The 23,183-nt window shown below is 45.2% G+C and overlaps 17 non-coding genes across 17 annotated transcripts; all 17 read right to left on the minus strand.

The window, feature by feature from the left end:
• Positions 1-970: 970 nt before the first annotated feature.
• On the minus strand, positions 971-1,161 carry LOC141191276 (U2 spliceosomal RNA). The gene has a single exon (XR_012265274.1). It is a non-coding gene; the product is annotated as a U2 spliceosomal RNA (small nuclear RNA).
• Positions 1,162-2,280: 1,119 nt separating this feature from the next.
• LOC141187863 (U2 spliceosomal RNA) lies at positions 2,281-2,471 on the minus strand. Its single transcript, XR_012262008.1, has one exon. It is a non-coding gene; the product is annotated as a U2 spliceosomal RNA (small nuclear RNA).
• Positions 2,472-3,594: 1,123 nt separating this feature from the next.
• On the minus strand, positions 3,595-3,785 carry LOC141187864 (U2 spliceosomal RNA). The gene has a single exon (XR_012262009.1). It is a non-coding gene; the product is annotated as a U2 spliceosomal RNA (small nuclear RNA).
• Positions 3,786-4,906: 1,121 nt separating this feature from the next.
• On the minus strand, positions 4,907-5,097 carry LOC141187865 (U2 spliceosomal RNA). Its single transcript, XR_012262010.1, has one exon. It is a non-coding gene; the product is annotated as a U2 spliceosomal RNA (small nuclear RNA).
• A 1,120-nt stretch (positions 5,098-6,217) lies between these two features.
• Positions 6,218-6,408, minus strand: LOC141187867 (U2 spliceosomal RNA). The gene has a single exon (XR_012262012.1). It is a non-coding gene; the product is annotated as a U2 spliceosomal RNA (small nuclear RNA).
• A 1,120-nt stretch (positions 6,409-7,528) lies between these two features.
• LOC141187868 (U2 spliceosomal RNA) lies at positions 7,529-7,719 on the minus strand. The gene has a single exon (XR_012262013.1). It is a non-coding gene; the product is annotated as a U2 spliceosomal RNA (small nuclear RNA).
• A 1,121-nt stretch (positions 7,720-8,840) lies between these two features.
• Positions 8,841-9,031, minus strand: LOC141187869 (U2 spliceosomal RNA). Its single transcript, XR_012262014.1, has one exon. It is a non-coding gene; the product is annotated as a U2 spliceosomal RNA (small nuclear RNA).
• A 1,120-nt stretch (positions 9,032-10,151) lies between these two features.
• LOC141187870 (U2 spliceosomal RNA) lies at positions 10,152-10,342 on the minus strand. The gene has a single exon (XR_012262015.1). It is a non-coding gene; the product is annotated as a U2 spliceosomal RNA (small nuclear RNA).
• A 1,120-nt stretch (positions 10,343-11,462) lies between these two features.
• Positions 11,463-11,653, minus strand: LOC141187872 (U2 spliceosomal RNA). Its single transcript, XR_012262016.1, has one exon. It is a non-coding gene; the product is annotated as a U2 spliceosomal RNA (small nuclear RNA).
• A 1,105-nt stretch (positions 11,654-12,758) lies between these two features.
• Positions 12,759-12,949, minus strand: LOC141187874 (U2 spliceosomal RNA). The gene has a single exon (XR_012262018.1). It is a non-coding gene; the product is annotated as a U2 spliceosomal RNA (small nuclear RNA).
• A 1,120-nt stretch (positions 12,950-14,069) lies between these two features.
• LOC141184208 (U2 spliceosomal RNA) lies at positions 14,070-14,260 on the minus strand. Its single transcript, XR_012258985.1, has one exon. It is a non-coding gene; the product is annotated as a U2 spliceosomal RNA (small nuclear RNA).
• A 1,123-nt stretch (positions 14,261-15,383) lies between these two features.
• Positions 15,384-15,574, minus strand: LOC141187875 (U2 spliceosomal RNA). The gene has a single exon (XR_012262019.1). It is a non-coding gene; the product is annotated as a U2 spliceosomal RNA (small nuclear RNA).
• A 1,106-nt stretch (positions 15,575-16,680) lies between these two features.
• LOC141191329 (U2 spliceosomal RNA) lies at positions 16,681-16,871 on the minus strand. The gene has a single exon (XR_012265326.1). It is a non-coding gene; the product is annotated as a U2 spliceosomal RNA (small nuclear RNA).
• Positions 16,872-17,991: 1,120 nt separating this feature from the next.
• Positions 17,992-18,182, minus strand: LOC141184209 (U2 spliceosomal RNA). The gene has a single exon (XR_012258986.1). It is a non-coding gene; the product is annotated as a U2 spliceosomal RNA (small nuclear RNA).
• A 1,120-nt stretch (positions 18,183-19,302) lies between these two features.
• Positions 19,303-19,493, minus strand: LOC141187876 (U2 spliceosomal RNA). Its single transcript, XR_012262020.1, has one exon. It is a non-coding gene; the product is annotated as a U2 spliceosomal RNA (small nuclear RNA).
• A 1,107-nt stretch (positions 19,494-20,600) lies between these two features.
• Positions 20,601-20,791, minus strand: LOC141184349 (U2 spliceosomal RNA). Its single transcript, XR_012259113.1, has one exon. It is a non-coding gene; the product is annotated as a U2 spliceosomal RNA (small nuclear RNA).
• Positions 20,792-21,912: 1,121 nt separating this feature from the next.
• LOC141187877 (U2 spliceosomal RNA) lies at positions 21,913-22,103 on the minus strand. Its single transcript, XR_012262021.1, has one exon. It is a non-coding gene; the product is annotated as a U2 spliceosomal RNA (small nuclear RNA).
• Positions 22,104-23,183: the final 1,080 nt, after the last annotated feature.

Consider the following 23,183-nt stretch of genomic DNA (forward strand, 5'->3'; position numbering starts at 1 on the left):
CCACGCGTTTTAGATCTGCATAACTCCACCTCTTTTAGCACAGTACCCTCAACCCCCGGCTGTTCCCACCCGCCTCAACACCGTTGGAAGGGAGGAGAACCAATTAAGGCGGGGGGGGGGTGGAACGAGCAGCTGTCTACCCTTAGCAGGAGGGTTGCTGATTAATTACCTCTCCTGCTGCTGCTGCTGCTGGCTGTCCAGCAGCAGACTGAAGGTGGCTGCTGCTGTGCGCAGGTATATAAAGGCTCAGAGCCTATTATGACACGCGCAGCCAGCGTTCCATTGCCACATTCCGTCTACTGCAGGCGGGATACCTGGATGGCTGAATGTCACTGAGAAGCTCACAGAGACCGCCATAAGCAACAGTTTAAAAGAATGCCACAGACTAATCAACCAAACTTTTTGGGTTGGTTTCTCTTTTATAGTCTGCAGGCATTAAATGAAAGAAGTCAGTGTTCCAGCAGAGGGAGACAACGTTTCAGAAAAGGCATTGTAGCAAACCAAAAAAGAAATTTTAAGCGCAGCAGAGTAACCAGCTCACATACCTGTTAGCTCAGGTGAGTTTAAAAGGCTGCTGTTGATAACAAGGGCATTTGCTAAATAGATGGTGTGTGTGCAACAATATACTGAAAGGTCAATTATATTGTGCAGCTTATCTCACCACCTGTAGTTATTTAGGTGAAAGCTCCAAAATGCTTGCCTAATATGTCTGTTTATCCAAAAGGAAGTATAGAGGGAGAGCTAGATAGATAGCATTGCATTACATTACATTACATGGCAATGCAATGCACAGTTGCTGAAGTTGAACCAAAATGAGCTTGTCATCTGGCTTCTGCAACTTTTAACATGAAAAATCCAATGAGGAGAAGAAAAGCAAAGCCAAAGAGTCCATCCCAAAATCCGACAAACAAGCAAAATGAACAAAAAGCATTGAATTCAATTCTTTCTGATTTTAGAAACTGCATTAAAGAAGGGGTGCATCGGTCCTGGAGATACTGCAATACCAGGTCAATGCGTGGAGTGGACAGAGCAAGCTCTTTTTCCATCTCCCTGTTCTAAAAATCCATTTAATATATGGTCCCCAGATAGGGGACGTATCAGATATTAAACTGATAAGAACAGATACTACACTTGATCTTAGCCAAAAGGCCGAGAAGCGATAACCAGAATTGGTTTCCGACTACGGTGCCACCCAAGGATTCTGAAAAGTCCATTTGTGGAGATGGCCACCTGGACTCCCGTTAAGAAGACATGCTGTCAACCTCTAGATCCCTCACATGCCTGCACTTTTCGGCTTGCTGCTGCTGCAATCCACGCGTTTTAGATCTGCATAACTCCACCTCTTTTAGCACAGTACCCTCAACCCCCGACTGTTCCCACCCGCCTCAACACCGTTGGAAGGGAGGAGAACCAATTAAGGCGGGGGGGGGTGGAACGAGCAGCTGTCTACCCTTAGCAGGAGGGTTGCTGATTAATTACCTCTCCTGCTGCTGCTGCTGCTGGCTGTCCAGCAGCAGACTGAAGGTGGCTGCTGCTGTGCGCAGGTATATAAAGGCTCAGAGCCTATTATGACACGCGCAGCCAGCGTTCCATTGCCACATTCCGTCTACTGCAGGCGGGATACCTGGATGGCTGAATGTCACTGAGAAGCTCACAGAGACCGCCATAAGCAACAGTTTAAAAGAATGCCACAGACTAATCAACCAAACTTTTTGGGTTGGTTTCTCTTTTATAGTCTGCAGGCATTAAATGAAAGAAGTCAGTGTTCCAGCAGAGGGAGACAACGTTTCAGAAAAGGCATTGTAGCAAACCAAAAAAGAAATTTTAAGCGCAGCAGAGTAACCAGCTCACATACCTGTTAGCTCAGGTGAGTTTAAAAGGCTGCTGTTGATAACAAGGGCATTTGCTAAATAGATGGTGTGTGTGCAACAATATACTGAAAGGTCAATTATATTGTGCAGCTTATCTCACCACCTGTAGTTATTTAGGTGAAAGCTCCAAAATGCTTGCCTAATATGTCTGTTTATCCAAAAGGAAGTATAGAGGGAGAGCTAGATAGATAGCATTGCATTACATTACATTACATGGCAATGCAATGCACAGTTGCTGAAGTTGAACCAAAATGAGCTTGTCATCTGGCTTCTGCAACTTTTAACATGAAAAATCCAATGAGGAGAAGAAAAGCAAAGCCAAAGAGTCCATCCCAAAATCCGACAAACAAGCAAAATGAACAAAAAGCATTGAATTCAATTCTTTCTGATTTTAGAAACTGCATTAAAGAAGGGGTGCACCGGTCCTGGAGATACTGCAATACCAGGTCAATGCGTGGAGTGGACAGAGCAAGCTCTTTTTCCATCTCCCTGTTCTAAAAATCCATTTAATATATGGTCCCCAGATAGGGGACGTATCAGATATTAAACTGATAAGAACAGATACTACACTTGATCTTAGCCAAAAGGCCGAGAAGCGATAACCAGAATTGGTTTCCGACTACGGTGCCACCCAAGGATTCTGAAAAGTCCATTTGTGGAGATGGCCACCTGGACTCCCGTTAAGAAGACATGCTGTCAACCTCTAGATCCCTCACATGCCTGCACTTTTCGGCTTGCTGCTGCTGCAATCCACGCGTTTTAGATCTGCATAACTCCACCTCTTTTAGCACAGTACCCTCAACCCCCGGCTGTTCCCACCCGCCTCAACACCGTTGGAAGGGAGGAGAACCAATTAAGGCGGGGGGGGGGTGGAACGAGCAGCTGTCTACCCTTAGCAGGAGGGTTGCTGATTAATTACCTCTCCTGCTGCTGCTGCTGCGCCTGGCTGTCCAGCAGCAGACTGAAGGTGGCTGCTGCTGTGCGCAGGTATATAAAGGCTCAGAGCCTATTATGACACGCGCAGCCAGCGTTCCATTGCCACATTCCGTCTACTGCAGGCGGGATACCTGGATGGCTGAATGTCACTGAGAAGCTCACAGAGACCGCCATAAGCAACAGTTTAAAAGAATGCCACAGACTAATCAACCAAACTTTTTGGGTTGGTTTCTCTTTTATAGTCTGCAGGCATTAAATGAAAGAAGTCAGTGTTCCAGCAGAGGGAGACAACGTTTCAGAAAAGGCATTGTAGCAAACCAAAAAAGAAATTTTAAGCGCAGCAGAGTAACCAGCTCACATACCTGTTAGCTCAGGTGAGTTTAAAAGGCTGCTGTTGATAACAAGGGCATTTGCTAAATAGATGGTGTGTGTGCAACAATATACTGAAAGGTCAATTATATTGTGCAGCTTATCTCACCACCTGTAGTTATTTAGGTGAAAGCTCCAAAATGCTTGCCTAATATGTCTGTTTATCCAAAAGGAAGTATAGAGGGAGAGCTAGATAGATAGCATTGCATTACATTACATTACATGGCAATGCAATGCACAGTTGCTGAAGTTGAACCAAAATGAGCTTGTCATCTGGCTTCTGCAACTTTTAACATGAAAAATCCAATGAGGAGAAGAAAAGCAAAGCCAAAGAGACCATCCCAAAATCCGACAAACAAGCAAAATGAACAAAAAGCATTGAATTCAATTCTTTCTGATTTTAGATACTGCATTAAAGAAGGGGTGCACCGGTCCTGGAGATACTGCAATACCAGGTCAATGCGTGGAGTGGACAGAGCAAGCTCTTTTTCCATCTCCCTGTTCTAAAAATCCATTTAATATATGGTCCCCAGATAGGGGACGTATCAGATATTAAACTGATAAGAACAGATACTACACTTGATCTTAGCCAAAAGGCCGAGAAGCGATAACCAGAATTGGTTTCCGACTACGGTGCCACCCAAGGATTCTGAAAAGTCCATTTGTGGAGATGGCCACCTGGACTCCCGTTAAGAAGACATGCTGTCAACCTCTAGATCCCTCACATGCCTGCACTTTTCGGCTTGCTGCTGCTGCAATCCACGCGTTTTAGATCTGCATAACTCCACCTCTTTTAGCACAGTACCCTCAACCCCCGGCTGTTCCCACCCGCCTCAACACCGTTGGAAGGGAGGAGAACCAATTAAGGCGGGGGGGGGGGTGGAACGAGCAGCTGTCTACCCTTAGCAGGAGGGTTGCTGATTAATTACCTCTCCTGCTGCTGCTGCTGCTGGCTGTCCAGCAGCAGACTGAAGGTGGCTGCTGCTGTGCGCAGGTATATAAAGGCTCAGAGCCTATTATGACACGCGCAGCCAGCGTTCCATTGCCACATTCCGTCTACTGCAGGCGGGATACCTGGATGGCTGAATGTCACTGAGAAGCTCACAGAGACCGCCATAAGCAACAGTTTAAAAGAATGCCACAGACTAATCAACCAAACTTTTTGGGTTGGTTTCTCTTTTATAGTCTGCAGGCATTAAATGAAAGAAGTCAGTGTTCCAGCAGAGGGAGACAACGTTTCAGAAAAGGCATTGTAGCAAACCAAAAAAGAAATTTTAAGCGCAGCAGAGTAACCAGCTCACATACCTGTTAGCTCAGGTGAGTTTAAAAGGCTGCTGTTGATAACAAGGGCATTTGCTAAATAGATGGTGTGTGTGCAACAATATACTGAAAGGTCAATTATATTGTGCAGCTTATCTCACCACCTGTAGTTATTTAGGTGAAAGCTCCAAAATGCTTGCCTAATATGTCTGTTTATCCAAAAGGAAGTATAGAGGGAGAGCTAGATAGATAGCATTGCATTACATTACATTACATGGCAATGCAATGCACAGTTGCTGAAGTTGAACCAAAATGAGCTTGTCATCTGGCTTCTGCAACTTTTAACATGAAAAATCCAATGAGGAGAAGAAAAGCAAAGCCAAAGAGTCCATCCCAAAATCCGACAAACAAGCAAAATGAACAAAAAGCATTGAATTCAATTCTTTCTGATTTTAGAAACTGCATTAAAGAAGGGGTGCACCGGTCCTGGAGATACTGCAATACCAGGTCAATGCGTGGAGTGGACAGAGCAAGCTCTTTTTCCATCTCCCTGTTCTAAAAATCCATTTAATATATGGTCCCCAGATAGGGGACGTATCAGATATTAAACTGATAAGAACAGATACTACACTTGATCTTAGCCAAAAGGCCGAGAAGCGATAACCAGAATTGGTTTCCGACTACGGTGCCACCCAAGGATTCTGAAAAGTCCATTTGTGGAGATGGCCACCTGGACTCCCGTTAAGAAGACATGCTGTCAACCTCAAGATCCCTCACATGCCTGCACTTTTCGGCTTGCTGCTGCTGCAATCCACGCGTTTTAGATCTGCATAACTCCACCTCTTTTAGCACAGTACCCTCAACCCCCGGCTGTTCCCACCCGCCTCAACACCGTTGGAAGGGAGGAGAACCAATTAAGGCGGGGGGGGGGTGGAACGAGCAGCTGTCTACCCTTAGCAGGAGGGTTGCTGATTAATTACCTCTCCTGCTGCTGCTGCTGCTGGCTGTCCAGCAGCAGACTGAAGGTGGCTGCTGCTGTGCGCAGGTATATAAAGGCTCAGAGCCTATTATGACACGCGCAGCCAGCGTTCCATTGCCACATTCCGTCTACTGCAGGCGGGATACCTGGATGGCTGAATGTCACTGAGAAGCTCACAGAGACCGCCATAAGCAACAGTTTAAAAGAATGCCACAGACTAATCAACCAAACTTTTTGGGTTGGTTTCTCTTTTATAGTCTGCAGGCATTAAATGAAAGAAGTCAGTGTTCCAGCAGAGGGAGACAACGTTTCAGAAAAGGCATTGTAGCAAACCAAAAAAGAAATTTTAAGCGCAGCAGAGTAACCAGCTCACATACCTGTTAGCTCAGGTGAGTTTAAAAGGCTGCTGTTGATAACAAGGGCATTTGCTAAATAGATGGTGTGTGTGCAACAATATACTGAAAGGTCAATTATATTGTGCAGCTTATCTCACCACCTGTAGTCATTTAGGTGAAAGCTCCAAAATGCTTGCCTAATATGTCTGTTTATCCAAAAGGAAGTATAGAGGGAGAGCTAGATAGATAGCATTGCATTACATTACATTACATGGCAATGCAATGCACAGTTGCTGAAGTTGAACCAAAATGAGCTTGTCATCTGGCTTCTGCAACTTTTAACATGAAAAATCCAATGAGGAGAAGAAAAGCAAAGCCAAAGAGTCCATCCCAAAATCCGACAAACAAGCAAAATGAACAAAAAGCATTGAATTCAATTCTTTCTGATTTTAGAAACTGCATTAAAGAAGGGGTGCACCGGTCCTGGAGATACTGCAATACCAGGTCAATGCGTGGAGTGGACAGAGCAAGCTCTTTTTCCATCTCCCTGTTCTAAAAATCCATTTAATATATGGTCCCCAGATAGGGGACGTATCAGATATTAAACTGATAAGAACAGATACTACACTTGATCTTAGCCAAAAGGCCGAGAAGCGATAACCAGAATTGGTTTCCGACTACGGTGCCACCCAAGGATTCTGAAAAGTCCATTTGTGGAGATGGCCACCTGGACTCCCGTTAAGAAGACATGCTGTCAACCTCAAGATCCCTCACATGCCTGCACTTTTCGGCTTGCTGCTGCTGCAATCCACGCGTTTTAGATCTGCATAACTCCACCTCTCTTAGCACAGTACCCTCAACCCCCGGCTGTTCCCACCCGCCTCAACACCGTTGGAAGGGAGGAGAACCAATTAAGGCGGGGGGGGGGTGGAACGAGCAGCTGTCTACCCTTAGCAGGAGGGTTGCTGATTAATTACCTCTCCTGCTGCTGCTGCTGCTGGCTGTCCAGCAGCAGACTGAAGGTGGCTGCTGCTGTGCGCAGGTATATAAAGGCTCAGAGCCTATTATGACACGCGCAGCCAGCGTTCCATTGCCACATTCCGTCTACTGCAGGTGGGATACCTGGATGGCTGAATGTCACTGAGAATCTCACAGAGACCGCCATAAGCAACAGTTTAAAAGAATGCCACAGACTAATCAACCAAACTTTTTGGGTTGGTTTCTCTTTTATAGTCTGCAGGCATTAAATGAAAGAAGTCAGTGTTCCAGCAGAGGGAGACAACGTTTCAGAAAAGGCATTGTAGCAAACCAAAAAAGAAATTTTAAGCGCAGCAGAGTAACCAGCTCACATACCTGTTAGCTCAGGTGAGTTTAAAAGGCTGCTGTTGATAACAAGGGCATTTGCTAAATAGATGGTGTGTGTGCAACAATATACTGAAAGGTCAATTATATTGTGCAGCTTATCTCACCACCTGTAGTTATTTAGGTGAAAGCTCCAAAATGCTTGCCTAATATGTCTGTTTATCCAAAAGGAAGTATAGAGGGAGAGCTAGATAGATAGCATTGCATTACATTACGTTACATGGCAATGCAATGCACAGTTGCTGAAGTTGAACCAAAATGAGCTTGTCATCTGGCTTCTGCAACTTTTAACATGAAAAATCCAATGAGGAGAAGAAAAGCAAAGCCAAAGAGTCCATCCCAAAATCCGACAAACAAGCAAAATGAACAAAAAGCATTGAATTCAATTCTTTCTGATTTTAGAAACTGCATTAAAGAAGGGGTGCACCGGTCCTGGAGATACTGCAATACCAGGTCAATGCGTGGAGTGGACAGAGCAAGCTCTTTTTCCATCTCCCTGTTCTAAAAATCCATTTAATATATGGTCCCCAGATAGGGGACGTATCAGATATTAAACTGATAAGAACAGATACTACACTTGATCTTAGCCAAAAGGCCGAGAAGCGATAACCAGAATTGGTTTCTGACTACGGTGCCACCCAAGGATTCTGAAAAGTCCATTTGTGGAGATGGCCACCTGGACTCCCGTTAAGAAGACATGCTGTCAACCTCTAGATCCCTCACATGCCTGCACTTTTCGGCTTGCTGCTGCTGCAATCCACGCGTTTTAGATCTGCATAACTCCACCTCTTTTAGCACAGTACCCTCAACCCCCGGCTGTTCCCACCCGCCTCAACACCGTTGGAAGGGAGTAGAACCAATTAAGGCGGGGGGGGGGGTGGAACGAGCAGCTGTCTACCCTTAGCAGGAGGGTTGCTGATTAATTACCTCTCCTGCTGCTGCTGCTGCTGGCTGTCCAGCAGCAGACTGAAGGTGGCTGCTGCTGTGCGCAGGTATATAAAGGCTCAGAGCCTATTATGACACGCGCAGCCAGCGTTCCATTGCCACATTCCGTCTACTGCAGGCGGGATACCTGGATGGCTGAATGTCACTGAGAAGCTCACAGAGACCGCCATAAGCAACAGTTTAAAAGAATGCCACAGACTAATCAACCAAACTTTTTGGGTTGGTTTCTCTTTTATAGTCTGCAGGCATTAAATGAAAGAAGTCAGTGTTCCAGCAGAGGGAGACAACGTTTCAGAAAAGGCATTGTAGCAAACCAAAAAAGAAATTTTAAGCGCAGCAGAGTAACCAGCTCACATACCTGTTAGCTCAGGTGAGTTTAAAAGGCTGCTGTTGATAACAAGGGCATTTGCTAAATAGATGGTGTGTGTGCAACAATATACTGAAAGGTCAATTATATTGTGCAGCTTATCTCACCACCTGTAGTTATTTAGGTGAAAGCTCCAAAATGCTTGCCTAATATGTCTGTTTATCCAAAAGGAAGTATAGAGGGAGAGCTAGATAGATAGCATTGCATTACATTACATTACATGGCAATGCAATGCACAGTTGCTGAAGTTGAACCAAAATGAGCTTGTCATCTGGCTTCTGCAACTTTTAACATGAAAAATCCAATGAGGAGAAGAAAAGCAAAGCCAAAGAGTCCATCCCAAAATCCGACAAACAAGCAAAATGAACAAAAAGCATTGAATTCAATTCTTTCTGATTTTAGAAACTGCATTAAAGAAGGGGTGCACCGGTCCTGGAGATACTGCAATACCAGGTCAATGCGTGGAGTGGACAGAGCAAGCTCTTTTTCCATCTCCCTGTTCTAAAAATCCATTTAATATATGGTCCCCAGATAGGGGACGTATCAGATATTAAACTGATAAGAACAGATACTACACTTGATCTTAGCCAAAAGGCCGAGAAGCGATAACCAGAATTGGTTTCCGACTACGGTGCCACCCAAGGATTCTGAAAAGTCCATTTGTGGAGATGGCCACCTGGACTCCCGTTAAGAAGACATGCTGTCAACCTCTAGATCCCTCACATGCCTGCACTTTTCGGCTTGCTGCTGCTGCAATCCACGCGTTTTAGATCTGCATAACTCCACCTCTTTTAGCACAGTACCCTCAACCCCCGGCTGTTCCCACCCGCCTCAACACCGTTGGAAGGGAGGAGAACCAATTAAGGCGGGGGGGGGGTGGAACGAGCAGCTGTCTACCCTTAGCAGGAGGGTTGCTGATTAATTACCTCTCCTGCTGCTGCTGCTGCTGGCTGTCCAGCAGCAGACTGAAGGTGGCTGCTGCTGTGCGCAGGTATATAAAGGCTCAGAGCCTATTATGACACGCGCAGCCAGCGTTCCATTGCCACATTCCGTCTACTGCAGGCGGGATACCTGGATGGCTGAATGTCACTGAGAAGCTCACAGAGACCGCCATAAGCAACAGTTTAAAAGAATGCCACAGACTAATCAACCAAACTTTTTGGGTTGGTTTCTCTTTTATAGTCTGCAGGCATTAAATGAAAGAAGTCAGTGTTCCAGCAGAGGGAGACAACGTTTCAGAAAAGGCATTGTAGCAAACCAAAAAAGAAATTTTAAGCGCAGCAGAGTAACCAGCTCACATACCTGTTAGCTCAGGTGAGTTTAAAAGGCTGCTGTTGATAACAAGGGCATTTGCTAAATAGATGGTGTGTGTGCAACAATATACTGAAAGGTCAATTATATTGTGCAGCTTATCTCACCACCTGTAGTTATTTAGGTGAAAGCTCCAAAATGCTTGCCTAATATGTCTGTTTATCCAAAAGGAAGTATAGAGGGAGAGCTAGATAGATAGCATTGCATTACATTACATTACATGGCAATGCAATGCACAGTTGCTGAAGTTGAACCAAAATGAGCTTGTCATCTGGCTTCTGCAACTTTTAACATGAAAAATCCAATGAGGAGAAGAAAAGCAAAGCCAAAGAGTCCATCCCAAAATCCGACAAACAAGCAAAATGAACAAAAAGCATTGAATTCAATTCTTTCTGATTTTAGAAACTGCATTAAAGAAGGGGTGCACCGGTCCTGGAGATACTGCAATACCAGGTCAATGCGTGGAGTGGACAGAGCAAGCTCTTTTTCCATCTCCCTGTTCTAAAAATCCATTTAATATATGGTCCCCAGATAGGGGACGTATCAGATATTAAACTGATAAGAACAGATACTACACTTGATCTTAGCCAAAAGGCCGAGAAGCGATAACCAGAATTGGTTTCCGACTACGGTGCCACCCAAGGATTCTGAAAAGTCCATTTGTGGAGATGGCCACCTGGACTCCCGTTAAGAAGACATGCTGTCAACCTCTAGATCCCTCACATGCCTGCACTTTTCGGCTTGCTGCTGCTGCAATCCACGCGTTTTAGATCTGCATAACTCCACCTCTTTTAGCACAGTACCCTCAACCCCCGGCTGTTCCCACCCGCCTCAACACCGTTGGACGGGAGGAGAACCAATTAAGGCGGGGGGGGGGTGGAACGAGCAGCTGTCTACCCTTAGCAGGAGGGTTGCTGATCAATTACCTCTCCTGCTGCTGCTGCTGCTGGCTGTCCAGCAGCAGACTGAAGGTGGCTGCTGCTGTGCGCAGGTATATAAAGGCTCAGAGCCTATTATGACACGCGCAGCCAGCGTTCCATTGCCACATTCCGTCTACTGCAGGCGGGATACCTGGATGGCTGAATGTCACTGAGAAGCTCACAGAGACCGCCATAAGCAACAGTTTAAAAGAATGCCACAGACTAATCAACCAAACTTTTTGGGTTGGTTTCTCTTTTATAGTCTGCAGGCATTAAATGAAAGAAGTCAGTGTTCCAGCAGAGGGAGACAACGTTTCAGAAAAGGCATTGTAGCAAACCAAAAAAGAAATTTTAAGCGCAGCAGAGTAACCAGCTCACATACCTGTTAGCTCAGGTGAGTTTAAAAGGCTGCTGTTGATAACAAGGGCATTTGCTAAATAGATGGTGTGTGTGCAACAATATACTGAAAGGTCAATTATATTGTGCAGCTTATCTCACCACCTGTAGTTATTTAGGTGAAAGCTCCAAAATGCTTGCCTAATATGTCTGTTTATCCAAAAGGAAGTATAGAGGGAGAGCTAGATAGATAGCATTGCATTACATTACATTACATGGCAATGCAATGCACAGTTGCTGAAGTTGAACCAAAATGAGCTTGTCATCTGGCTTCTGCAACTTTTAACATGAAAAATCCAATGAGGAGAAGAAAAGCAAAGCCAAAGAGTCCATCCCAAAATCGGACAAACAAGCAAAATGAACAAAAAGCATTGAATTCAATTCTTTCTGATTTTAGAAACTGCATTAAAGAAGGGGTGCACCGGTCCTGGAGATACTGCAATACCAGGTCAATGCGTGGAGTGGACAGAGCAAGCTCTTTTTCCATCTCCCTGTTCTAAAAATCCATTTAATATATGGTCCCCAGATAGGGGACGTATCAGATATTAAACTGATAAGAACAGATACTACACTTGATCTTAGCCAAAAGGCCGAGAAGCGATAACCAGAATTGGTTTCCGACTACGGTGCCACCCAAGGATTCTGAAAAGTTCATTTGTGAAGATGGCCACCTGGACTCCCGTTAAGAAGACATGCTGTCAACCTCTAGATCCCTCACATGCCTGCACTTTTCGGCTTGCTGCTGCTGCAATCCACGCGTTTTAGATCTGCATAACTCCACCTCTTTTAGCACAGTACCCTCAACCCCCGGCTGTTCCCACCCGCCTCATCACCGTTGGAAGGGAGGAGAACCAATTAAGGCGGGGGGGGGGGTGGAACGAGCAGCTGTCTACCCTTAGCAGGAGGGTTGCTGATTAATTACCTCTCCTGCTGCTGCTGCTGCTGGCTGTCCAGCAGCAGACTGAAGGTGGCTGCTGCTGTGCGCAGGTATATAAAGGCTCAGAGCCTATTATGACACGCGCAGCCAGCGTTCCATTGCCACATTCCGTCTACTGCAGGCGGGATACCTGGATGGCTGAATGTCACTGAGAAGCTCACAGAGACCGCCATAAGCAACAGTTTAAAAGAATGCCACAGACTAATCAACCAAACTTTTTGGGTTGGTTTCTCTTTTATAGTCTGCAGGCATTAAATGAAAGAAGTCAGTGTTCCAGCAGAGGGAGACAACGTTTCAGAAAAGGCATTGTAGCAAACCAAAAAAGAAATTTTAAGCGCAGCAGAGTAACCAGCTCAGGTGAGTTTAAAAGGCTGCTGTTGATAACAAGGGCATTTGCTAAATAGATGGTGTGTGTGCAACAATATACTGAAAGGTCAATTATATTGTGCAGCTTATCTCACCACCTGTAGTTATTTAGGTGAAAGCTCCAAAATGCTTGCCTAATATGTCTGTTTATCCAAAAGGAAGTATAGAGGGAGAGCTAGATAGATAGCATTGCATTACATTACATTACATGGCAATGCAATGCACAGTTGCTGAAGTTGAACCAAAATGAGCTTGTCATCTGGCTTCTGCAACTTTTAACATGAAAAATCCAATGAGGAGAAGAAAAGCAAAGCCAAAGAGTCCATCCCAAAATCCGACAAACAAGCAAAATGAACAAAAAGCATTGAATTCAATTCTTTCTGATTTTAGAAACTGCATTAAAGAAGGGGTGCACCGGTCCTGGAGATACTGCAATACCAGGTCAATGCGTGGAGTGGACAGAGCAAGCTCTTTTTCCATCTCCCTGTTCTAAAAATCCATTTAATATATGGTCCCCAGATAGGGGACGTATCAGATATTAAACTGATAAGAACAGATACTACACTTGATCTTAGCCAAAAGGCCGAGAAGCGATAACCAGAATTGGTTTCCGACTACGGTGCCACCCAAGGATTCTGAAAAGTCCATTTGTGGAGATGGCCACCTGGACTCCCGTTAAGAAGACATGCTGTCAACCTCTAGATCCCTCACATGCCTGCACTTTTCGGCTTGCTGCTGCTGCAATCCACGCGTTTTAGATCTGCATAACTCCACCTCTTTTAGCACAGTACCCTCAACCCCCGGCTGTTCCCACCCGCCTCAACACCGTTGGAAGGGAGGAGAACCAATTAAGGCGGGGGGGGGGTGGAACGAGCAGCTGTCTACCCTTAGCAGGAGGGTTGCTGATTAATTACCTCTCCTGCTGCTGCTGCTGCTGGCTGTCCAGCAGCAGACTGAAGGTGGCTGCTGCTGTGCGCAGGTATATAAAGGCTCAGAGCCTATTATGACACGCGCAGCCAGCGTTCCATTGCCACATTCCGTCTACTGCAGGCGGGATACCTGGATGGCTGAATGTCACTGAGAAGCTCACAGAGACCGCCATAAGCAACAGTTTAAAAGAATGCCACAGACTAATCAACCAAACTTTTTGGGTTGGTTTCTCTTTTATAGTCTGCAGGCATTAAATGAAAGAAGTCAGTGTTCCAGCAGAGGGAGACAACGTTTCAGAAAAGGCATTGTAGCAAACCAAAAAAGAAATTTTAAGCGCAGCAGAGTAACCAGCTCACATACCTGTTAGCTCAGGTGAGTTTAAAAGGCTGCTGTTGATAACAAGGGCATTTGCTAAATAGATGGTGTGTGTGCAACAATATACTGAAAGGTCAATTATATTGTGCAGCTTATCTCACCACCTGTAGTTATTTAGGTGAAAGCTCCAAAATGCTTGCCTAATATGTCTGTTTATCCAAAAGGAAGTATAGAGGGAGAGCTAGATAGATAGCATTGCATTACATTACATTACATGGCAATGCAATGCACAGTTGCTGAAGTTGAACCAAAATGAGCTTGTCATCTGGCTTCTGCAACTTTTAACATGAAAAATCCAATGAGGAGAAGAAAAGCAAAGCCAAAGAGTCCATCCCAAAATCCGACAAACAAGCAAAATGAACAAAAAGCATTGAATTCAATTCTTTCTGATTTTAGAAACTGCATTAAAGAAGGGCTGCACCGGTCCTGGAGATACTGCAATACCAGGTCAATGCGTGGAGTGGACAGAGCAAGCTCTTTTTCCATCTCCCTGTTCTAAAAATCCATTTAATATATGGTCCCCAGATAGGGGACGTATCAGATATTAAACTGATAAGAACAGATACTACACTTGATCTTAGCCAAAAGGCCGAGAAGCGATAACCAGAATTGGTTTCCGACTACGGTGCCACCCAAGGATTCTGAAAAGTCCATTTGTGGAGATGGCCACCTGGACTCCCGTTAAGAAGACATGCTGTCAACCTCTAGATCCCTCACATGCCTGCACTTTTCGGCTTGCTGCTGCTGCAATCCACGCGTTTTAGATCTGCATAACTCCACCTCTTTTAGCACAGTACCCTCAACCCCCGGCTGTTCCCACCCGCCTCAACACCGTTGGAAGGGAGGAGAACCAATTAAGGCGGGGGGGGGGGGGGGGTGGAACGAGCAGCTGTCTACCCTTAGCAGGAGGGTTGCTGATCAATTACCTCTCCTGCTGCTGCTGCTGGCTGTCCAGCAGCAGACTGAAGGTGGCTGCTGCTGTGCGCAGGTATATAAAGGCTCAGAGCCTATTATGACACGCGCAGCCAGCGTTCCATTGCCACATTCCGTCTACTGCAGGCGGGATACCTGGATGGCTGAATGTCACTGAGAAGCTCACAGAGACCGCCATAAGCAACAGTTTAAAAGAATGCCACCGACTAATCAACCAAACTTTTTGGGTTGGTTTCTCTTTTATAGTCTGCAGGCATTAAATGAAAGAAGTCAGTGTTCCAGCAGAGGGAGACAACGTTTCAGAAAAGGCATTGTAGCAAACCAAAAAAGAAATTTTAAGCGCAGCAGAGTAACCAGCTCACATACCTGTTAGCTCACGTGAGTTTAAAAGGCTGCTGTTGATAACAAGGGCATTTGCTAAATAGATGGTGTGTGTGCAACAATATACTGAAAGGTCAATTATATTGTGCAGCTTATCTCACCACCTGTAGTTATTTAGGTGAAAGCTCCAAAATGCTTGCCTAATATGTCTGTTTATCCAAAAGGAAGTATAGAGGGAGAGCTAGATAGATAGCATTGCATTACATTACATTACATGGCAATGCAATGCACAGTTGCTGAAGTTGAACCAAAATGAGCTTGTCATCTGGCTTCTGCAACTTTTAACATGAAAAATCCAATGAGGAGAAGAAAAGCAAAGCCAAAGAGTCCATCCCAAAATCCGACAAACAAGCAAAATGAACAAAAAGCATTGAATTCAATTCTTTCTGATTTTAGAAACTGCATTAAAGAAGGGGTGCACCGGTCCTGGAGATACTGCAATACCAGGTCAATGCGTGGAGTGGACAGAGCAAGCTCTTTTTCCATCTCCCTGTTCTAAAAATCCATTTAATATATGGTCCCCAGATAGGGGACGTATCAGATATTAAACTGATAAGAACAGATACTACACTTGATCTTAGCCAAAAGGCCGAGAAGCGATAACCAGAATTGGTTTCCGACTACGGTGCCACCCAAGGATTCTGAAAAGTTCATTTGTGAAGATGGCCACCTGGACTCCCGTTAAGAAGACATGCTGTCAACCTCTAGATCCCTCACATGCCTGCACTTTTTGGCTTGCTGCTGCTGCAATCCACGCGTTTTAGATCTGCATAACTCCACCTCTTTTAGCACAGTACCCTCAACCCCCGGCTGTTCCCACCCGCCTCATCACCGTTGGAAGGGAGGAGAACCAATTAAGGCGGGGGGGGGGGGTGGAACGAGCAGCTGTCTACCCTTAGCAGGAGGGTTGCTGATTAATTACCTCTCCTGCTGCTGCTGCTGCTGGCTGTCCAGCAGCAGACTGAAGGTGGCTGCTGCTGTGCGCAGGTATATAAAGGCTCAGAGCCTATTATGACACGCGCAGCCAGCGTTCCATTGCCACATTCCGTCTACTGCAGGCGGGATACCTGGATGGCTGAATGTCACTGAGAAGCTCACAGAGACCGCCATAAGCAACAGTTTAAAAGAATGCCACAGACTAATCAACCAAACTTTTTGGGTTGGTTTCTCTTTTATAGTCTGCAGGCATTAAATGAAAGAAGTCAGTGTTCCAGCAGAGGGAGACAACGTTTCAGAAAAGGCATTGTAGCAAACCAAAAAAGAAATTTTAAGCGCAGCAGAGTAACCAGCTCAGGTGAGTTTAAAAGGCTGCTGTTGATAACAAGGGCATTTGCTAAATAGATGGTGTGTGTGCAACAATATACTGAAAGGTCAATTATATTGTGCAGCTTATCTCACCACCTGTAGTTATTTAGGTGAAAGCTCCAAAATGCTTGCCTAATATGTCTGTTTATCCAAAAGGAAGTATAGAGGGAGAGCTAGATAGATAGCATTGCATTACATTACATTACATGGCAATGCAATGCACAGTTGCTGAAGTTGAACCAAAATGAGCTTGTCATCTGGCTTCTGCAACTTTTAACATGAAAAATCCAATGAGGAGAAGAAAAGCAAAGCCAAAGATTCCATCCCAAAATCCGACAAACAAGCAAAATGAACAAAAAGCATTGAATTCAATTCTTTCTGATTTTAGAAACTGCATTAAAGAAGGGGTGCACCGGTCCTGGAGATACTGCAATACCAGGTCAATGCGTGGAGTGGACAGAGCAAGCTCTTTTTCCATCTCCCTGTTCTAAAAATCCATTTAATATATGGTCCCCAGATAGGGGACGTATCAGATATTAAACTGATAAGAACAGATACTACACTTGATCTTAGCCAAAAGGCCGAGAAGCAATAACCAGAATTGGTTTCCGACTACGGTGCCACCCAAGGATTCTGAAAAGTCCATTTGTGGAGATGGCCACCTGGACTCCCGTTAAGAAGACATGCTGTCAACCTCTAGATCCCTCACATGCCTGCACTTTTCGGCTTGCTGCTGCTGCAATCCACGCGTTTTAGATCTGCATAACTCCACCTCTTTTAGCACAGTACCCTCAACCCCCGGCTGTTCCCACCCGCCTCAACACCGTTGGAAGGGAGGAGAACCAATTAAGGCGGGGGGGGGGTGGAACGAGCAGCTGTCTACCCTTAGCAGGAGGGTTGCTGATTAATTACCTCTCCTGCTGCTGCTGCTGCTGGCTGTCCAGCAGCAGACTGAAGGTGGCTGCTGCTGTGCGCAGGTATATAAAGGCTCAGAGCCTATTATGACACGCGCAGCCAGCGTTCCATTGCCACATTCCGTCTACTGCAGGCGGGATACCTGGATGGCTGAATGTCACTGAGAAGCTCACAGAGACCGCCATAAGCAACAGTTTAAAAGAATGCCACAGACTAATCAACCAAACTTTTTGGGTTGGTTTCTCTTTTATAGTCTGCAGGCATTAAATGAAAGAAGTCAGTGTTCCAGCAGAGGGAGACAACGTTTCAGAAAAGGCATTGTAGCAAACCAAAAAAGAAATTTTAAGCGCAGCAGAGTAACCAGCTCACATACCTGTTAGCTCAGGTGAGTTTAAAAGGCTGCTGTTGATAACAAGGGCATTTGCTAAATAGATGGTGTGTGTGCAACAATATACTGAAAGGTCAATTATATTGTGCAGCTTATCTCACCACCTGTAGTTATTTAGGTGAAAGCTCCAAAATGCTTGCCTAATATGTCTGTTTATCCAAAAGGAAGTATAGAGGGAGAGCTAGATAGATAGCATTGCATTACATTACATTACATGGCAATGCAATGCACAGTCGCTGAAGTTGAACCAAAATGAGCTTGTCATCTGGCTTCTGCAACTTTTAACATGAAAAATCCAATGAGGAGAAGAAAAGCAAAGCCAAAGAGTCCATCCCAAAATCCGACAAACAAGCAAAATGAACAAAAAGCATTGAATTCAATTCTTTCTGATTTTAGAAACTGCATTAAAGAAGGGCTGCACCGGTCCTGGAGATACTGCAATACCAGGTCAATGCGTGGAGTGGACAGAGCAAGCTCTTTTTCCATCTCCCTGTTCTAAAAATCCATTTAATATATGGTCCCCAGATAGGGGACGTATCAGATATTAAACTGATAAGAACAGATACTACACTTGATCTTAGCCAAAAGGCCGAGAAGCGATAACCAGAATTGGTTTCCGACTACGGTGCCACCCAAGGATTCTGAAAAGTCCATTTGTGGAGATGGCCACCTGGACTCCCGTTAAGAAGACATGCTGTCAACCTCTAGATCCCTCACATGCCTGCACTTTTCGGCTTGCTGCTGCTGCAATCCACGCGTTTTAGATCTGCATAACTCCACCTCTTTTAGCACAGTACCCTCAACCCCCGGCTGTTCCCACCCGCCTCAACACCGTTGGAAGGGAGGAGAACCAATTAAGGCGGGGGGGGGGGGGTGGAACGAGCAGCTGTCTACCCTTAGCAGGAGGGTTGCTGATCAATTACCTCTCCTGCTGCTGCTGCTGGCTGTCCAGCAGCAGACTGAAGGTGGCTGCTGCTGTGCGCAGGTATATAAAGGCTCAGAGCCTATTATGACACGCGCAGCCAGCGTTCCATTGCCACATTCCGTCTACTGCAGGCGGGATACCTGGATGGCTGAATGTCACTGAGAAGCTCACAGAGACCGCCATAAGCAACAGTTTAAAAGAATGCCACCGACTAATCAACCAAACTTTTTGGGTTGGTTTCTCTTTTATAGTCTGCAGGCATTAAATGAAAGAAGTCAGTGTTCCAGCAGAGGGAGACAACGTTTCAGAAAAGGCATTGTAGCAAACCAAAAAAGAAATTTTAAGCGCAGCAGAGTAACCAGCTCACATACCTGTTAGCTCAGGTGAGTTTAAAAGGCTGCTGTTGATAACAAGGGCATTTGCTAAATAGATGGTGTGTGTGCAACAATATACTGAAAGGTCAATTATATTGTGCAGCTTATCTCACCACCTGTAGTTATTTAGGTGAAAGCTCCAAAATGCTTGCCTAATATGTCTGTTTATCCAAAAGGAAGTATAGAGGGAGAGCTAGATAGATAGCATTGCATTACATTACATTACATGGCAATGCAATGCACAGTTGCTGAAGTTGAACCAAAATGAGCTTGTCATCTGGCTTCTGCAACTTTTAACATGAAAAATCCAATGAGGAGAAGAAAAGCAAAGCCAAAGAGTCCATCCCAAAATCCGACAAACAAGCAAAATGAACAAAAAGCATTGAATTCAATTCTTTCTGATTTTAGAAACTGCATTAAAGAAGGGGTGCACCGGTCCTGGAGATACTGCAATACCAGGTCAATGCGTGGAGTGGACAGAGCAAGCTCTTTTTCCATCTCCCTGTTCTAAAAATCCATTTAATATATGGTCCCCAGATAGGGGACGTATCAGATATTAAACTGATAAGAACAGATACTACACTTGATCTTAGCCAAAAGGCCGAGAAGCGATAACCAGAATTGGTTTCCGACTACGGTGCCACCCAAGGATTCTGAAAAGTTCATTTGTGAAGATGGCCACCTGGACTCCCGTTAAGAAGACATGCTGTCAACCTCTAGATCCCTCACATGCCTGCACTTTTCGGCTTGCTGCTGCTGCAATCCACGCGTTTTAGATCTGCATAACTCCACCTCTTTTAGCACAGTACCCTCAACCCCCGGCTGTTCCCACCCGCCTCATCACCGTTGGAAGGGAGGAGAACCAATTAAGGCGGGGGGGGGGGGGTGGAACGAGCAGCTGTCTACCCTTAGCAGGAGGGTTGCTGATTAATTACCTCTCCTGCTGCTGCTGCTGCTGGCTGTCCAGCAGCAGACTGAAGGTGGCTGCTGCTGTGCGCAGGTATATAAAGGCTCAGAGCCTATTATGACACGCGCAGCCAGCGTTCCATTGCCACATTCCGTCTACTGCAGGCGGGATACCTGGATGGCTGAATGTCACTGAGAAGCTCACAGAGACCGCCATAAGCAACAGTTTAAAAGAATGCCACAGACTAATCAACCAAACTTTTTGGGTTGGTTTCTCTTTTATAGTCTGCAGGCATTAAATGAAAGAAGTCAGTGTTCCAGCAGAGGGAGACAACGTTTCAGAAAAGGCATTGTAGCAAACCAAAAAAGAAATTTTAAGCGCAGCAGAGTAACCAGCTCAGGTGAGTTTAAAAGGCTGCTGTTGATAACAAGGGCATTTGCTAAATAGATGGTGTGTGTGCAACAATATACTGAAAGGTCAATTATATTGTGCAGCTTATCTCACCACCTGTAGTTATTTAGGTGAAAGCTCCAAAATGCTTGCCTAATATGTCTGTTTATCCAAAAGGAAGTATAGAGGGAGAGCTAGATAGATAGCATTGCATTACATTACATTACATGGCAATGCAATGCACAGTTGCTGAAGTTGAACCAAAATGAGCTTGTCATCTGGCTTCTGCAACTTTTAACATGAAAAATCCAATGAGGAGAAGAAAAGCAAAGCCAAAGATTCCATCCCAAAATCCGACAAACAAGCAAAATGAACAAAAAGCATTGAATTCAATTCTTTCTGATTTTAGAAACTGCATTAAAGAAGGGCTGCACCGGTCCTGGAGATACTGCAATACCAGGTCAATGCGTGGAGTGGACAGAGCAAGCTCTTTTTCCATCTCCCTGTTCTAAAAATCCATTTAATATATGGTCCCCAGATAGGGGACGTATCAGATATTAAACTGATAAGAACAGATACTACACTTGATCTTAGCCAAAAGGCCGAGAAGCAATAACCAGAATTGGTTTCCGACTACGGTGCCACCCAAGGATTCTGAAAAGTCCATTTGTGGAGATGGCCACCTGGACTCCCGTTAAGAAGACATGCTGTCAACCTCTAGATCCCTCACATGCCTGCACTTTTCGGCTTGCTGCTGCTGCAATCCACGCGTTTTAGATCTGCATAACTCCACCTCTTTTAGCACAGTACCCTCAACCCCCGGCTGTTCCCACCCGCCTCAACACCGTTGGAAGGGAGGAGAACCAATTAAGGCGGGGGGGGGGGTGGAACGAGCAGCTGTCTACCCTTAGCAGGAGGGTTGCTGATTAATTACCTCTCCTGCTGCTGCTGCTGCTGGCTGTCCAGCAGCAGACTGAAGGTGGCTGCTGCTGTGCGCAGGTATATAAAGGCTCAGAGCCTATTATGACACGCGCAGCCAGCGTTCCATTGCCACATTCCGTCTACTGCAGGCGGGATACCTGGATGGCTGAATGTCACTGAGAAGCTCACAGAGACCGCCATAAGCAACAGTTTAAAAGAATGCCACAGACTAATCAACCAAACTTTTTGGGTTGGTTTCTCTTTTATAGTCTGCAGGCATTAAATGAAAGAAGTCAGTGTTCCAGCAGAGGGAGACAACGTTTCAGAAAAGGCATTGTAGCAAACCAAAAAAGAAATTTTAAGCGCAGCAGAGTAACCAGCTCACATACCTGTTAGCTCAGGTGAGTTTAAAAGGCTGCTGTTGATAACAAGGGCATTTGCTAAATAGATGGTGTGTGTGCAACAATATACTGAAAGGTCAATTATATTGTGCAGCTTATCTCACCACCTGTAGTTATTTAGGTGAAAGCTCCAAAATGCTTGCGTAATATGTCTGTTTATCCAAAAGGAAGTATAGAGGGAGAGCTAGATAGATAGCATTGCATTACATTACATTACATGGCAATGCAATGCACAGTTGCTGAAGTTGAACCAAAATGAGCTTGTCATCTGGCTTCTGCAACTTTTAACATGAAAAATCCAATGAGGAGAAGAAAAGCAAAGCCAAAGAGTCCATCCCAAAATCCGACAAACAAGCAAAATGAACAAAAAGCATTGAATTCAATTCTTTCTGATTTTAGAAACTGCATTAAAGAAGGGGTGCACCGGTCCTGGAGATACTGCAATACCAGGTCAATGCGTGGAGTGGACAGAGCAAGCTCTTTTTCCATCTCCCTGTTCTAAAAATCCATTTAATATATGGTCCCCAGATAGGGGACGTATCAGATATTAAACTGATAAGAACAGATACTACACTTGATCTTAGCCAAAAGGCCGAGAAGCGATAACCAGAATTGGTTTCCGACTACGGTGCCACCCAAGGATTCTGAAAAGTCCATTTGTGGAGATGGCCACCTGGACTCCCGTTAAGAAGACATGCTGTCAACCTCTAGATCCCTCACATGCCTGCACTTTTCGGCTTGCTGCTGCTGCAATCCACGCGTTTTAGATCTGCATAACTCCACCTCTTTTAGCACAGTACCTCAACCCCCGGCTGTTCCCACCCGCCTCAACACCGTTGGAAGGGAGGAGAACCAATTAAGGCGGGGGGGGGGGGGGTGGAACGAGCAGCTGTCTACCCTTAGCAGGAGGGTTGCTGATTAATTACCTCTCCTGCTGCTGCTGCTGCTGGCTGTCCAGCAGCAGACTGAAGGTGGCTGCTGCTGTGCGCAGGTATATAAAGGCTCAGAGCCTATTATGACACGCGCAGCCAGCGTTCCATTGCCACATTCCGTCTACTGCAGGCGGGATACCTGGATGGCTGAATGTCACTGAGAAGCTCACAGAGACCGCCATAAGCAACAGTTTAAAAGAATGCCACAGACTAATCAACCAAACTTTTTGGGTTGGTTTCTCTTTTATAGTCTGCAGGCATTAAATGAAAGAAGTCAGTGTTCCAGCAGAGGGAGACAACGTTTCAGAAAAGGCATTGTAGCAAACCAAAAAAGAAATTTTAAGCGCAGCAGAGTAACCAGCTCACATACCTGTTAGCTCAGGTGAGTTTAAAAGGCTGCTGTTGATAACAAGGGCATTTGCTAAATAGATGGTGTGTGTGCAACAATATACTGAAAGGTCAATTATATTGTGCAGCTTATCTCACCACCTGTAGTTATTTAGGTGAAAGCTCCAAAATGCTTGCCTAATATGTCTGTTTATCCAAAAGGAAGTATAGAGGGAGAGCTAGATAGATAGCATTGCATTACATTACATTACATGGCAATGCAATGCACAGTTGCTGAAGTTGAACCAAAATGAGCTTGTCATCTGGCTTCTGCAACTTTTAACATGAAAAATCCAATGAGGAGAAGAAAAGCAAAGCCAAAGAGTCCATCCCAAAATCCGACAAACAAGCAAAATGAACAAAAA

This window comes from Phyllobates terribilis, unplaced genomic scaffold (assembly GCF_046119375.1).
Source record: "Phyllobates terribilis strain yellow unplaced genomic scaffold, ASM4611937v1 Scaffold_40__1_contigs__length_11209783, whole genome shotgun sequence".
In the NCBI taxonomy this organism is placed as follows: domain Eukaryota; kingdom Metazoa; phylum Chordata; class Amphibia; order Anura; family Dendrobatidae; genus Phyllobates; species Phyllobates terribilis.